The sequence below is a fragment of the Diceros bicornis genome, chromosome 29 (genome assembly GCF_020826845.1).
Source record: "Diceros bicornis minor isolate mBicDic1 chromosome 29, mDicBic1.mat.cur, whole genome shotgun sequence".
NCBI classification, from domain to species: domain Eukaryota; kingdom Metazoa; phylum Chordata; class Mammalia; order Perissodactyla; family Rhinocerotidae; genus Diceros; species Diceros bicornis.
The window spans coordinates 24,539,930-24,557,752 of record NC_080768.1 but is presented as its reverse complement, the minus strand read 5'-3'; the positions used below and the strand labels follow the sequence as shown (position 1 = coordinate 24,557,752).

At 35.2% G+C, this 17,823-nt stretch overlaps 1 protein-coding gene across 1 annotated transcript in view; it reads right to left on the bottom strand.

Moving 5' to 3' along the window:
• The window catches only part of SGCZ (sarcoglycan zeta), a 437,298-nt gene that overhangs the window by 19,918 nt on the left and 399,557 nt on the right, over window positions 1-17,823 (bottom strand). The gene's annotated exons all lie outside the window — the stretch shown is intronic.

The following is a 17,823-nucleotide window of genomic DNA, read 5'->3' as shown; positions in this document are numbered from 1 at the left end:
TTCTATTTTTATGCATCAAATATTCTCCCCAAAATGGGACAACTGGAAACAGGAGTACAGAAAATGAAAGAGAAAAATTGGAAAAAGAGTTAGAGGCAGTGAAGTGCCAAGGAGGGTATATCTAAATGTCACTATGTTGACTGCTGTTAAGATGATCTTATTTATAAAATACAGATTGAGTGAGGATTTCCACCCTCTGGTCAAAGAACAAAGACCTATCTCCTTCCCCTTTCTTATTTCTCAGTGAATTTGAGGGAAGGACAGGTCACAATACTCAGTTCTGTCTTTCTACAAACAGCAGAGCATGAATGAAAATGTGGAGAATGAGCTCAACGTAGAATACAATTAAATATTTGAAGACATAGGTCTCATAGGGCATTTAGCAATTCTCCCATAGACAGCTCCCACCTTTGATCACAATGACCACTGAACAGCAGAGAACAGGGCACATTACTTTGACCGCTCTGGAATTAAGGTTCTATCTAAAACCATGAACTGCTTGAATTCATTTCATTAGAGTTGACGTCATATGGAGTCATAGTTATCCGAAGAGGTCACGCACGCTAACACTTTCCTCAGGCAGTTGAATGATCTTCTACTTAAACTTTCATTTTTTGACTCCATTTGATTTTTCAGGTTCCCAGAGCTTTTCCTGAGCAAAATAGCATGATTTTCCTATTCAAAAATCAAATGCAAAAAACATTTTTTAAAGAAGAGGATGACAAAACCTCTTTTATCTTTTGTAATTTTACATAAAATGTTTTAGATCATTCTCATCAGAATAAACTTTATTTTTTTTTGTTTTGGTTTAACCTTCTTCAAACATCTCTGTGTATGAATGTCATGGCTGCTCCATAACAGCCTCAATGCTAGTGTAATAATCCAAAGTAAATAAAAAATACAAATTTTAAATCTACAAAATGAAGCTGTTTCTGCTTATTGTGAAGAACAATACAAAATATATTGATTCAATAAGCAATGAAGAAATTGCTACTAGGAAATTAGAGCTAACGTTTAAATTCCTTAACAGTAAGTGGTAATATACGGAAATATACTAAAATCATCAGACGACTCCTCTACATAAAACGGCAAGGCAGACCTTGATCTTGAAACACAGAGGAAGAGATATTTTCAAAGACTGTAACATGGTTTCATCCATATTATGATTCTAAGGGTAAATTTATAAGGTTCTGCTGCAGTAAATTCCTAAGATTACAGATTTCAGTTTATAAGGTAAAAGCTATTGGCATTTGTTAACCTCTTACTGGGTTTTAGTACTTGGTTTTTTTTTTTTTTTTTTTTTTAAAGATGCTCTGTAGGGCATATACTGTTAGATGGACAGACTATTAGAGCAATTATTTATTTAAGGAGTTTGCTCTTTTCACATTTCATAAGATATTTTCTGAGAGTAGAATAGAGAGAGGTCTTTGAAAATAAAGCAACAGTTTCAGATAAATGCTAACTTTGTGCTTGTGGTAGCATGGCATTTCCAACAACATTCCAAGATATAAATTTTCGTATCTCAAAGAGAGACTCCTTTGGAACTTTAAAATAAGATATAACTTCCAGAAAGGATAGTTATCCATGAGCAAAGTTCAAACATTAATTTCCACTATTCTATGATTTTGAAAACTTCCCAGAAAGATGACAGAAATATAATTAAAGAACAGTAGCAATATTTATTTTCAAACACAGAAGGGCACACGTAGTAACTTAGCACAGAATATACCAGTGAAAGTGAAGTTTAATTTTCCAATGAGGATTAAAAACTGATAGAGGTCTCAATTCTAAATATCAACATAGAAAATTATTGATGATTTTTTAAAAAAAAAGATACTTGAAGAAATAAATGTATAATCATACCATCTAAAGGGCTAAATTGAAAACTGAATAAAATAAGTAATTAACTAACTGCAGGCATCAAGATAGTGAGAAAACTACTTTTATTCTCTCCATTTTCTCCCAGAATGAGCCAAAGGCGTAATAATTAATAAGCAACAATGATAATCTTCAAAGGAAATCAGTGAGGAAGGATAAAAGGCACTCTCACAGCATAAAAATCAAAAATAAAATATATATTTCCCATGAAGAAGGAGTTTTTACAAGTATCAGACTATTAGTAGGGTGGCCAGACTTAACAATTAAAAATATAGGACACTGAATTAATTTTGAATTTCAACTAAACATGAAATAATGTTTTAGTATAAGTATGCAATATTGGCAGGGGACATACTTATACTAAAAATGATCTGCTGTTTATCTGAAATTTGAAATTAACTGAGTATCATGAATTTTACCTGGTAACCCTAACCATTAGTCAACACACATTTAGTACAAAGAGTACAGATCTGGCTTATCCTCACTTCAGGGAAAGAAAAAATATGTGTTGAATTCTCACACTGTAAGCTATGGAAACGAAAAAAGAAGAGGCACAGAAGGACAAAAAGGAACATAACATGGACATTTATTAATATGCAGATTTAAACTTGTTGACTAAATAAACATATGTTGTTTATTGCTGTTGTAAGAGGCTGTTCAAAAGGGTACAATGTCCAATTCTGCTTGATTGTACAGATGATAAAGGATATTTCAGATAATTTAAAGTGACGATGATGTTATCATATTCAGGGAAAATATAGATTGTTGACTATTGTAACGGTCAGGAGAAATGAGGCAAGCAAACCTCAGGGTCAAAAAATACTGGATGCCATCCATATGGTAATTTCAAGCTTCAAAACAAAAGAATAAGACTGGCATATTCTGTGTTGCTGGAAAGGAGAAAGAGTGTATTTGGATTGTGGTCTACTTTACTTTTTAAGACAGTCTAAGGCAAGCTAAGATGCTACTATTTTACAAACGCCTAACATAAAATGCCACTTCCCCCCCAAAATGAAAAAATTCATTAAAATTAAATTCACGTGGGGCCAGCCCAGTGGCGCAGAGGTTAAGTTTGCGTGCTCCACTTCAGCGGCCCGGGGTTCGCAGGTTTGGATCCCAGATGTGGATTTACCTACCGCTCGCTCATCAAGCCATGCTGTGGTGGCATCCCACATATAAAATAGAGGAAGATGGGCACGGATGTTAGCTCAGGGCTAATATTCCTCAGCAAAAAGAGGAGGATTGGCAACAGATGTTAGCCCAGAGCCGGTCTTCCTCACACACAAAAAAATACATAAAAAAAAAAAATTAAATCCATGTATCCCTCCCAGTGTGAATATCTACACTCTAAATGCTATACTCTAAACTACTTATTATCAACCCATTGGCATTTATATATCCTTAGGGAAGCCATTTGCTCCCTTTTTTCTTGCTTTCCTTTTTCCCATTTTTTGGGGAAAAAAGGGAAAAAATTCGGGAATTGGGGGAAAAAAACCAAAATATCTGGTATTCCCAGGTTCTTCCTCAACTTCATAGTAGCCAAAAAAAAAAAAAAAAATGCTGTGAAATGTAGTTTCATGAACTCTACAGCAGTTAATTTCAGACAAAATTGTAAGGGGTTATTGGCTTCTTGTGGAAGGACTTGTGATCATTAATACACAGAGAAGCAAAGCAAAGATACCTTTAGGCTCTGAAATGTTACTTTTACATAAATTATCTCATTTTTTTCCTCACAGACATTTTTTAATAAAAGTAGATAACATGTTGTTTACACTTGAAAAATGAGGAAACTCTAATTAGAGAAATTTGATGAGGTTGGAATCTTAGCCTTCAGGTTTTCTTACGTATACACTATGCACTTTGAAGTTCGCAGACTTAGAAAGCAACCCCAGCTCCTTCATCCCTACCCAAGTGACCCTGAGGAAGTTATTTAACCTCTCCAAACTTCAATTTCCCTAGATATAAATAAAAATAGTAACACTAACCTTACCATTCAGGTTAGGTTTTTCTTAAATAGGATATAAATGTACCTGGTTCATTTAAGCATTCAGTATTCCTTAATTCCTTCTCTCTATCACTTTTCTTTATGAAAATCAGCCACAGGGCCGGCCCCGTGGCTTAGCGGTTAAATGCACGAGCTCCGCTACTGGCGGCCAGGGTTTGGATCCAGGGTGCGCACCAAGGCACCACTTGTCTGGCCATACTGAGGCCGCGTCCCACATGCAGCAACTAGAAGGATGTGCAACTATGACATACAACTATCTACTGGGGCTTTGAGGAAAAAAAAACAGGAGGAGGATTGGCAATAGATGTTAGCTCAGAGCCGGTCTTCCTCAGCAAAAAGAGGAGGATTAGCATGGATGTTAGCTCAGGGCTGATCTTCCTCACACAAAAAGAAAAAAAAAAAATCAGCCACAGAAGATGTACACATTGTGTCTATAGAGTTAATGACCCAACACGGGTCCACTCATTAATATGTGAAATCTCTATTCCCAAAATGTCTTGAAATCTGAAATTTAGACACTGTAAAGAGATTCTTAAATTTTGAATAGTAATGCATTCTATTAATCAAAACTCTATTCAGTAAATCAAGGAATTCCCTAATGCAGTTGCTTAGGTACCAGATGAGATCAATCAAGATTCAAATAAACTCTGAGAAGGAAGTTTCTTCCAAATAAAAATTAATGTCCAGCATAATCTCACTTTTAATTGAGTTTCATCTTAATGTTTAAAAAATTGAGGAAAAACGAAAACAAAAATGCATAGTAGACCCTTGACTAACTAAAATGGATGGCTGTTATTTGTCTGTGTTCTAGACTTAGTTCTCTGTGAAGGATATCACAGAAATGCAGTATTGGAATAACTGGCGTAGGTGAAATAGTCATTAATTTTACCAGGGTATTAGTTTCCTTTTAAAAATCAAAGAAAAAGTTAAGACAGGACACCTTCCTTGGAATATTTTTCTTCTTAATCTGAAATCTTAGTCACTGAATTGGTAAGAATTCCAACTTAGCAGTTAGCTCTGAGAACTTAAGAGGGAGGAATTTGGGTGATGCTAGTCATACCACCTCCCATACCCAGTCCCTGGGATTGCTAGGAGACTTAAATAATCAAAAATTTTAATTAACCTTAGACAGCATTTTAAATTCCTACACTGGAATAGAGCTGAAGTCCAGGGTGAATTCATCTAGATCTCAGGGGCAGAAATATTCCTATTTATTCATTATCTCAAGTTGATCCTGTGCTATTGAATACATACAAATTCTTTGATTAATTAAATTGAAAGGTACTTTATAAATTACAAATCTTTTTTTATTCTTTTTGAGATCAGAGGCCTTTGTCACTTCTGTCGTTCTACTTCCTGGTACTTGATCTAGTATAATACAGACATTCATTAACGTGTCTGTCTGAAGTTGTTGAGTAAATAACTGTTGCTTGGAAGTGAGATGAAGAACACAGCAGCAGACTGCTGCCTAGGAAGAGAGCAGTCCTTACTAGGGCCTCAGTCTATGCTGTCACAAAGGGCTTCAAAAGAGAAGGCTAAGGCCTGGCACAGAATGCTTGTTGTTCTAGAGAGCCAAAAAGAAGAAAAAAGAGAGAAATCAGATGGATGGGAAATAAAGGAACCAAGAACAGCTGAGACACCTCACACTGTGAGAAAGAAGGCCAGAGAGGAGCAGAAACATCGATTTTGAAGTTATTTGTCCTGATGTTCACCAAATGAGGTCTCCTGCTGCCTTCAGTTTTTCAATAAAATCTACTGTAGTCATTTATATTTTTTGAGGTCTTTTTTTGGAGGGGGACAAATAAGGGAATGAGTTTTACGCCCAGATCAATATAGGACAGAAAAGGTACACGAGAGGAATGCGGGCCCACAAGACTAAGGAGGTTAAGAGAACGTGAGCATCAATCCCCCCTGCCCTCTGCCTATGACAACTCATGGGAATCTAGGCAGCGTTTTAAATTCCTGCACTAGCACAGGGATGAAGTCCAGGACGAATTCATCTGGATCTCAAGGGCCAGAAAGATTCCTGTTTCTTCATTATTTTCAAATTTGACCCTACGCTACTGAACATTTCAAATTCTTTGGAAGGCTTCACAACTTGCTTTCCTTTCTCTTCATTTGCATCTCTTTCCTCTCCAATCTAAATTGGTAAAGTCAAAGATTAGACAGGGAACAGTTTCATTCTATTCCCAGATCTGCTTCTAATTCATTCTTTGATCTCTGACAAGTATTTAAAGCCCTCTGGTTGTTATTTGTAAAATTAGGCTCTGAATAACGTGATGTCTAAGGTACCTTCAGTTGCTAACAAAGTTATATGATTTTTTTTTTCCAAACATGTCAAAACATGTATGCTATACCTCTTCTCATGTCTCCTTAAATACAAGTGGAAATGAGTTTGTCCCTACAAATCGACAGAAAAATTATTTTGGGGGGAGGAATGAAGCCATCATATTGGCAAAAGTAAATTATTGTGTCATTTCGTTTACTCCATTAAAAAGAGTTCCTCTGAATCCTGAAAGCATCATTACCCTTTAAAAGAAGAAATGTTAACCCATTTCAACTTACAATGCATCTCTTACCTGTGCTATTTTAATAATCTAAATAGTGTTCCTGCTTCCAGCTAATTTCACAAAATACAACCTAAACATTGCTAAATTAATCTTACAAAACCTACTGATATCTCACCTGTACAAAAAGCTGTAATTATTTTCTTGGATACTTTTCTTGCCCAGTATTCAAGACTTCTGTAATAGGACCCCAACCATCAGCTCAGACTTCTTTTCCTCTACTCACCTATGAAATCTCTTTCCTAATTTTGCCTCTTGTTAAGGTAAATGTAATTTGTTCATTCTCTGAACATATTTATGGTTTACTACCTGTAACACTAATTTGGAATCTATCAAATCCATTCTGAAATTTTACACTTTTTTTTTTTTTTGTGAGGAAGATCAGCCCTGAGCTAACATCCATGCTAATCCTCCTCTTTTTGCTGAGGAAGACCAGCTCTGAGCTAAAATCTATTGCCAATCCTCTTGCTTTTTTTTTTTCCCAAAGCCGCAGTAGACAGTTGTATGTCATAGCTGCATATCCTTCTAGTTGCTGTATGTGGGATGCAGCCCCAGCATGGACGGAGAAGCGGTGCGTCGGTGCGCACCCCGGGTTCCGAACCCGGGGCGCCAGTAGCAGAGCGCGCGCACCCAACTGCTAAGCCACGGGGCCAGCCCTACACGTTAAATTATATGTGTTACTTCCTTTCTAGGCTGAAAGAAAAATCAAAGATATTTCTTATATCCCACAGAATTCTTGTGCACAACATGGTGTCTTACACACGTGAGGTAATTAATAAATATTGATATGGATGAATATTTCAAGGGCCTTCTCCTTGAAAGATTTTATCTCCTATTTTTAATCCTAGCTTGATTAATGGTGCAATCATGTCCTAAAAACTCAAGTCAGAAACTGGAGAAGTGTACTGAGATACCCTTTCTTATTCAACTTACTTATTAGTTTACTTCTTTCCACAGCTCAATATCACTTTTAGTTTCTCCCAATTATTCCTCCATACCACTGCCAAATAATATTATAAAACACAAAGCTGACTATGTAATTCTCACTTAAAATCCTTCTGGAATCCAATCATCTGTAGAAGTCAGGCCCAAATTCTTCAGTAGGATTTATCTCTTAGTAGTTCTACGCATTTTATACCTCAGTGACAATAAAACTCTTGTAGATTTTGAAGTGTTTATGGGCTGTCACGAGTACTACTTCTTTCCAACATACCCTCAACTCCCCTTCTCTTTGATGGTAATCTCTACAAATTATTCAGGGTCTGATTCTAGATTATTTTCTGTGTGAAACATTTCTGTGTCCTTTCTGCTCTTCCTCCCTCGCTCAGTTGTCCCAGTTCCTTGTGCAAATTACTGGTATAGTGTTTACCACGTTGCTTTGCAATTTGCTTTGAATTCTTACCCAATAACTTATGAGTTCCTGAATTCAAAGACTTTGTCTTAATCAATTTTGTACACTTAGTACTGATCTTGGATTCTGATATAATTGAAGATCAATAAATGAAAGAGGGCTGGCCTCGTGGCTTAGTGGTTAAGTGCGCGCGCTCTGCTGCTAGCGGCCCGGGTTCGTATCCCGGGCACGCACCAACGCACCGCTTCTCCCGCCATGCTGAGGCCGCATCCCACATGTAGCAACTAGAAGGATGTGCAGCTATGACATACAACTATCTACTGGGGCTTTGGGGGAAAAATAAATAAATAAATATAAATGAAATGTGGAAATTCCATTAAACTTAAAAAAATAAATAAATGAAAGAAAAAATGGGAATAAAAAATTAATAAAAGCACGAATAGATTAAAAATTATTCTATTTTGCAATTTATATGTAAAACATGTCAAGCTTCTGTTTCCTAGTGTATTTCTTTGTTTCATACTTCAACACAAATCAGGTTATTAATATCCTGAGGTAATCTAAATTTATTGAAACTATTATTATGAGCTTAGCCAATGTTAATTTGTCTAGTAATACAGGGAAACAGTATGTATTGTTAAATTATCTTTCTCATGGAAACAAAAAAACAAAAAAAAAATCCTCATGTTGTTCATTTGAGACTAGAGAATAAGCTGCCAAGATTTCTGAAAATAAATTATTTCAAAATCTGTTTTTACTTTTCTGTCAGCATTTTTCATAATATTAAAAATATCTTAAGGCATTTACTCTTAGATGTCAAATCATGTCCTCTCTTCCTCTTCTGGAGGTTTTCAGAAGATAAAAAGATATAATGAAAAAGTTACTTGGTGATCACATGGAAAATACATTAGAATAAAACTACTTTCTTCAAGATGAAGTATATTTAAAAAATAAATGACTTGTCACTAATAAAGAAAATTAGACTTAAATATATCAGGACTGGATATAATGCAGAGACCCTTCTTGCCCGTATTTCAAAACTTTCAAGTAGCTTGTATTTTACTAGCATTTATTTCTCTGATTTTTAGGAGAAAAAAGCTCTTCATTGGTTAAGTTTCTCCATTCCTTTTAATGAAGCAAAAATAAATGAAATTTAAAAGTATGTGTGAAGAAAACAGAAGAGAAAAGAAAATAAATGATTTTCAAATTGAACGAATATGTGGTTTGATGGAAACTTCAGCTAGGAAAAAGGTAAGGAAATAACTTCTCTTTCAAATTCCCACCTCCGAAAAGAAAATATTAGAATAGTCAAGCAGAGCTTTCCTCATTCTCTTTTAGGACATATATTTTCTGGAAATAATATTCAAATTTCAGGAAATAAATTCAAGCTCTATAATTACTAAGGTTGTCATTTTGCCCTTTAATAATCACAAAAGCAAGGAAGAGCAATATATACCTGAGGCCTTTAGAAAGTCCTAAGTGAAAAAGTGTCACCAAGAACATAACTTTAGTGAACACAATCATCAGATTCTATTGTATGGGTTTATTAAAAAGCACCAGTGTTTGAATTGATTTATCACTATACTGTGAACATTTTAAAAGAAATCGAAATATGAAAATGTGAAATAACCCAATAACAAAAAAAACTACCTATACGGTTATTTGTCGTCATATTTTTACAAAAGATTTCATAAAAGGTTAGTTCATGATGAGATTTAGAAAATTAATAAGACCAGATCTCTAGGCGAATTATACTTTTACCACATTTAAATAGCCTTTGTAAGTTTCGATTACTCTAGTAATCTATTTTGTTTTGAGGTTTGGACGTTTTACCTAACATCCAGATATTGTAGCTAGCACAAGTTTTGCTTCTTTAAGGTCACATTCATTGTTGTGCATGCACGTTTTCTGTATATATCTTTCCTTTATAAACTCAATCATTACTCAATCCACATGCAATTTAAACTTTTCTGATCCTTGTGGACATTCATTTCTCTAAAAATCTTCCATCAGTTGCATCATAAACTCAGGTTTCTTTGGGGGAAAAAAGTGAATACCTTAAGCCTACCTTTTTATCATCTTTGGTTCTTCAAGTTCTTCGCCCCTATTTTGATTACTTTCAGAAGAGAGGTAAGAAGGGCTTTCTACTGCTGTTAGTCATAGGCCGAAAGATTGTGTTTCCAACTGGCACTCTGCGCTGACCATTACCAAGGGGAATGCACAGGACAGGGACTCATCTCAGCAGCACTTTTATTTGTTAATGTTCCCTCCACCCTAGGACTTTCGATACATTGCCATCAAAGAGCTTTCTATGGAAAATAATCATCAGTACGGAACTTGTCCAAAAGAGATGGTACTGGATTTTCTTCAATGGCTTCAGATGTTACATTTGTTCATGGATTTATTTGAAACTTTCTACAACCATTTTTTTCATTCTAAAAATAATAATAAAACTTTGTGTGTTCAAAATATGCTAATTCTATAAATAGCTTTATGGGTCTGAACGACATGATTAATCTATACAAATTGACATGTAAACGCAGCTAGGACTTTAACATGGTATCTCACTAAACACAATTTAGTTAGACTTTCCACCTTATCTCAAGATATCTAAGTGATTCTAAAACATCAAAGTTTCATCTGTTATTTTTGGAGCATCTCTGCAGACGTGGACAAAGTCAGAATCTGGAATCTTTGTATAAGCAACTTGCCTTAAAATGCATGTTTTCACTCCTTTAGAAATAACTGAGTTTTATAAAAATTCAGGTGAAAAATGGAAGTCTCATAAGCCTATCCACTAATAACAGGATAGTGTTGCATACACAGATAGAGCCCAGGTGGGAAACAGCCAGGTGCACAGACATCAGAGCACACTGGCTAATGCCAAAATAAATTCCCTTTATGCTTTTGTTTCTATGTAATATTTTTTTTTTTTTACCTCTTGTTGTTCCAGATTGCTCCTGTGAATTTTATGTTATCGCTTGCCATGTAATTCATTGTGTGCCAATAGGTAAACAAAGAGAGTTCTATTTATTTGTGTTTCTTTCTACCCACAAGAGGATTGGTAGCATTGCTTAATTAATCTAAAGAAATAGCAGGTTTTCAACAGAACTAAACCCGTTTTCCTCTATAATGAAGTTTCTTCACCAAGAGCGCTCATCGTTTTCCCAGCTGTGGTGGCCATGAATGCCATTATATTATCTTTAGAGAATTCCCAGCAGAGTAAGCCATTAAAGCTTTATGCAAATCATAGCCAGTCTAAGTTTCCACAGTTTTCAGGCAAGTTCAGGAATCTTCAAACTCTTGAGCTATTGTGTCATTGTGTATTTTATGTGTGTGGTCTATTTATATGTCACACCAAGTATCTTTAAAGATGGTGGCCCCTTGAGTTAAAAAAATAATGCTCTAGAATTCAAAGTTTAGAATTAGACTTTTTGATGTAAATGGGTCTGTGCTGGTAAATTATCGGTAATGTACAACAGAATAATCTACATTTGTGCTTTCACATTTCTGGAATCCCCTGATATACTTAGCAAATATCTCACCATGGATTGGTTAAGCAGATATGCAATATTTTCAATATAGAGTGTTCATTTCTTAGGGAAAGAAAAACGCAGATATATGAAAAATATTGTTTGGAGAAAAAAGTAACAAAATGTTCATACTTCACATATAATATTCTACATAGAAATTTTCTACATAGAAAACCTAAAAGAGCCTGTAGAAAATTTAGCAAAATTAATGAGAACTACTTTGACTTAAAATTAAATAAAAATTCTGTGAGCTCTTTATAGAATGAATTATTAAATTTAATCAAAAAACATTAATGTAATTTTAAATATAAGAGGAGTATAATGTGATCATAAATAAGAAGATCTTGATCTAAAGTTGTTAATTTCCCCCAAAATCTTGAATAGATTTAATGGAATCTCAGATAATCAACAATATTTTCATGGATGCTGACAAGCTGATTCTAAATTTATTTGGAAGAGTATTGGGCTAAGAATAATAAGGCAATTCTGAATCTCCCCCAAAAATTCAAGTGTGCAGATTTTCCCTACTGGATAACAAGACTTATTATCAAGTTCTAGTTACTAAGTTAGTGTGGCTGTGGTAAAGATAGAGAAATAGACCAATGGAGTAAAAGAAGGCTCCAGAAATAGACCAAAAGACTTACTTCTACATGGAAACTTGATTTATGACAGTCACTACTGAATATAGGTGAGGAAACAAGTAACTATTCAATAAATGATGCTAAGATAATTGTTTACATGTATGGGAAAAATCAAACTGTATTTGTCACTATAGGCAAAAAATCAATTTCAGCTGGATTAAAAATGTGATGGGTAAAATTATAAAATGTGTAGAAGACAACATAGGAGATCTTTTTGACTTCAGATTAGAGAAGAGTTTCTCATTTAGTAAAGACAAAAATGATAAAATTGATAATCTGAAATCAAGAATTTCTGCTCAACAAAGGACACCATAAGAAACTAAAAGGCAAACTGACCTTGGAGAAGATATTTGCAACACATATATGACAAAGACTGATTTCCAAATATACAAAAAACTCATCAAATTAATGAGAAAAAGATGAATAAACCAATAGAAAATGACTAAGAACTTGAATAGACACTTCAAAGTATCATGAATAGCCAATAACCATCTGGAAAAAAAAAAACTCAATTCATTAGTAAGCAAAATAAAGCAATTTAAAACTGCAATGTGGTACCAAGCTAAACTCTCTGGTCTTGCAGAAACTTTAAAGTCAAAAACATATTTCTTATGAGAAGGTAAGGATAAATTCTTAAGATGAATAATATATACAAAGCTTTGAGAAAATAATTGATAAGTTGGATTATATTAAAATAAATTTTTCTTAACAATAAAAGACACCACAAACAAAGTTAAAAACTAAAAACATATACGCACAGTCTATAGCATATATAACTGACAATTACCATCCAGAAAACACAAGGAATCCTACAGATCAATAAGAAAACAACAAACAAACAAAAAGATAGAAAATAGAAACCCGAATAGTCAATACACTGTAAAAAACAAATGCTCCTCATCACTGTTAATCAGGGCATTATAAATGAAAACAGAAAAGAGATGTAATTTTATTTGAATCTTTTCTGGTGAGCAGGATATTAGAAAAGTCAACTTGTCATGTTGGTTTGTATTGTCTTCGTGGCTGAGATAAAGTGCTATTCACTATTTTCCACTTTAGTTTCACAGCAAATGGATGCCATTATGTGGGTGTTTGGAAAGTAACTGCGTTCAAGTATTTGTGGCACTTATAAAAAGGGAATTTTTCACTAAAAAAAACAAAGAAACCTTTCTTTTTGAAGCAGACCACTGTCTGTTTTAGAAAGCTGTTTTAAAATGACATGTTATGTCTTATCAAATTTCCATGCTTGTTTCAAATTTTTATAAAGGTTTTGTTTTTTACCGTTGTTCAAGTGACTAAAATCCTACATGAAATAAACTAGAAATCAGGCTCCAAGTTAGATAATTTAAAGTTTTCTCTAAGTTAAATTATTGTGTGGCAACATTTATTTTATCAGTTCACTACACAAAGTATCAGAAAGTGTATAAATTTTTTGTTAAAGTAACATTAGTTGGGAAAGATGATATAATAGAAAACTTGAGTTCTAGATCAATTTGTTGTCTCACTAGCAATGTGGCATTGAATAAGTCACTTAGTTATTTGGAATCCTAATTTTTCTTATATGTAAAATAAAAAACTGTGTTCTCTCCTCTTCAAAGGACTTTGTAAGATAAAAAATGATCACTATCTGAGGCCGGCCTGGTGGCGCAAGTGGTTAAGTGCGCGCGCTCTGCTGCAGCGGCCTGGGATTCGCCGGTTCGGATCCCAGGCGTGCACTGACGCACCGCTTGCTGTGGCAAGCCATGCTGTGGCAGTGTCCCATATAAAGCGGAGGAAGATGGGCACAGATGTTAGCCCAGGGCCAGTCTTCCTCAGCAAAAAAAGAGGAGGATTGGCAGATGTTACACAGGGCTGATATTCCTCACAAAATAAATAAATAAATAAATAAAATGATCACTATCTGTATCTATATCTCTATCATCTCTCTCTATATGTACATTATAAAGTAATATATATACATATATTACACTATAATGTGTATTTCATGATTGCTTAGCATTATTGGTATATGTAAAGTCAATTTAAAAGACTGAGTTATCTATGGTTCAGGAATATAGGAATTCTCACTCACTGCTGATGAAATTCAAAATAATAAATACCTGCTGGGGTCCTCATACTTTGAATAAACAATTCAATTTCAAGGAATTTATCCTAAAGAGATAGTTATTTATGTGTGTAAAGATATAGCTGCAAGGAAGTTGATAACAGCCCTGTTTAGGTTTGATGGATATAATCCAAATATCCCACAATGGGAATTAATTAATAAACTATTGTGGTTCAACAAAACAGAATACTTTTAGCCATCTAAAATGTGATACAACACTACCGAATGGCATGAATTAAAAATGAAATATTAGATACCATGAGATATGCATAAACATCTACGTTTTCCAGAGTCTCTTATAAAATCTTCACAGGTCAAAATTGCATTTGGCAGCCTTTTTTTCAAGTTGTAGCCACCTTTATTTCCTCTTCCTTTGTTTTTAGGCCCTTTTCTTTCTCCTTCACCCCCATTAGACACTCGAACTTATTGCTTAATATGCTGAAAAATTTGGGAAACATAATCTCATCTTCAAGATTTCTACTTTAATACATAAAGTAGCTTTTAAAGCTATTTTCCTAAAAAGTGAACCAGCAACCTCAACAGAATGTACACAATTCTTCCTAAAAGTTAGCAGTATCTCTGGGGGTGGCATAGTGGTTGGGTTTGTGCACTCCACTTCAGCAGCCCGAGTTCACAGGTTTGAATCCCGGGTGTGGACCTACACACCACTCGTTAAACCATGCTGTGAAGGCGCCCCACGTACAAAATAGAGGAAGATGGGCACAGATGTTAGCTCAGGGCCAATCTTCCTCACCAAAGGGGAAAAAAAAAGGTAGCAGGGTCTCAATTCGATGTTATCTTAAATGGAAGTATTTTGTTACCTCCTTTAGAGACAAAATGACTTTTTAAGTTAATGTTGTTTAAAGATAAACCAGACTGTCTTGAGGGGCTATGAGATTTCTGTTGTCAAGTGTTGAACGGGAGAATGAGGCGTTACAAAGACATAACAGGGCAGATTCGAAGTTGGTTGGAAGTTTGGAATAATTAAAAGTTTTGCTAATTTTTAAAGCTGAGGCCCCACGAAGTCTATTTCAGCTGTCACGCGATAAAGCAGCGGTGAGGACACAGACGGGCTACTGACAGCTTATTCCGATCCGCTTGCTTTACAGACCAAAACAACCAGGATAATTATCAACAGTTACCAACTAATAATTAATTTGATTTCTCGGTCATAAACTTAAAAGAGGCCAGGCAATGAAACATAAGTTACTTGCCAATTTTGTATGGGTTTTGTATTTGTCTGTGGGAAAAGGAGCGATGTTAAAAGACTTGTGAGTAAATAAAAAACCGACCCTATAAATGAGTATTGTACTTGATATAGAGAGATTGGCAACATTTATATCGTGATTTAATTACCCTTAAACATCTTCCTTCTCAATTTCCTATACATGTCATAGGACATTACTATGGAGCTCATGTCCAGAGCCGTGATCCAAACCTATATATTTTATACATTACAAAATGGGCCAATTTCCTGGGCTCACATCTGATTTCAGCCACAGATGTGGAGGATGGTTCCACGGCACCTCAGACTCATATTCACTGCACGCCCCCCTCAACTATATGCTGAGCGTCACTCTGCTTCTCAGAGCCCAGGAAGCATGCTCAGCACAAGCAGCACCCAAGGGTCACCCCAAAATGCCATGCAGGGAGTTAATACCCTGGGGCTACCTTTCAACCAATGAGAGGAAAGAGCTGATGAATAAATGTACCAGCCTTGTGTCTTTCAATTGGACAATTCTGAGAGGCATTGTGGAAATTCTTTTTCAGTTTGGCCACATTTTGAAGAGGAAAATACTTTGCCCTAATTTCAAGTCATTTGTGTAGTGTTCTCTCATATGTAATATTACTGATCCTTAGATTGTGAGGAGGTCAGAAATTAACAGATGAGGAAACTGCTAACACTGCTAAACTGCTGCTGATACTAAGACTACTACTGCTGCTGCTACTGCTACTATTACAGCTCCTACTAGTGATACTGATGATCAAGGCTAACATTTATTGAACACTTAAACTACTTCAGTTGTATACTAAATGCTGAACAAATATTAGGTCAAATAATATAATTCTCACAATAAAACTCTGAGAGAAATTTAAAAATATAATATCCTCACTTTACAGTTGAAGAATTGAAGGCACACAGAGGCTAAATAACTTGCCCAAAGGCACACAGCATTTAGATGGCCCAGGATTGGAAAAGTACAGACTAATTATGGCCTGAGAACAAATAGGCTCCTTCCTAGTTCAGCTTTTTTTTTCTTTATTTCATTACCAATTTTGAATTCAAGAAAGTAGGATATATATACCTATTGTTCCTATCATCCAGGAACTCTCAATTTAGTGAGTAAAAATACTGTTTGATGACATAGATCAATTATCAGTTAGTGTGGTAGCAGAATAATCCTCTTCCTGCCCCCCCCCCAAGATCCACATCCTAACCCCTGAAATCTGTGACTATGTTACCTTAAAAGCAAAGGGGAATAGGGGAATTTAGATGGCAAATGGAATTAAGATTGCTAATCTGATCACTTTAAAATAGGGAAATTATCCTGGGTTATCCAGGGGGCTACAAAATAATGGCAAGGATCAATAAAAATGAAAGAGGGATGTGGAAAAGCGAGAATCAGAGGCAGGGCAGCGTAGAGAGACTTGGCCTGCTATTGCTGGCTTTGAAGATGAAGGAAGGGGCAGGAGCTGAGGAATGTCAGGGCTTCTAGAAGCTGGAAAAGGCAAGGAAATGGATTCTCCCCGAAAGGGGCATAGCCCGGTAAACACATTGATTTTAGCCCAGTGAGAACCATTTCAGCCTTCCAACCTCCAGAACTGTAGATGATAAATCTGTGTTGTCATAAGCCATTGAGTTTGTGGTAATCATTACAGCAGCAACAGGAAATTAATGCAACTAGTTAGTAATTGGAAAATGTAGGCAACACATTCAAGTTTGTAAGATCGTTTTCCTTTCTCCTTCTCTCTCTCCTTCCTTCCTCCTCTACCTTTATAGTGAAATGAAAGATTGCCCTGGTTATCATTTATATGAACATGGAAACTTTATCCACTTATGCAAAGCATACCCACGTAAAACTCCACAGCTGAAATTAGGAATAAAATTTATTTTGGCACACTCTACCAAGTTCCTTTTGAAGGCAAAGGTCACCTTGATTAATGAATACACAGTTGGCTTAAAACTAAAATTAGTTCTTTCTCAAATTGCAATAGACCTTTTAAATTGCAGACCAAGATTATATTACTGTTTTTCCAAAGTGATTATAACATCAATCATTTATCTCAATCTCTTCCCTTGACACGGGTTGGCATGTTCTAAGCTTTCAATTTACATAGCTACATGAAGGTAGAGAGGTTACTCCAGGAGTTCTCAATGATTTAGTTGAGAAAGTCAGATATATGGTATTTAGGTATGCTCATTCCTCTTAACCTCTAACTTTTTCCAGCCTCCTAAATAAATCTGCTTTAAATAACGACCTAGCTACTAAATAAATCAGATTCTAGAAGCTCTCCTTCTTGTTACAGATATTCTTATTCAGGACCTGAATGTATTATATACACGTGCACATACGACACAGATAAAATGAAGAAGAAATGAGACTGGACTATAGTGAGGAGACACAAATCTACTTCCTGGTCTGCCATTGATAGCTGTGTATATTTTGTGCAAATCACTTAACTTGAGACTCAGTTTGCAAAATGAAGCTGATAATATAGATCTCCTTAAGTAATGCAAATGAC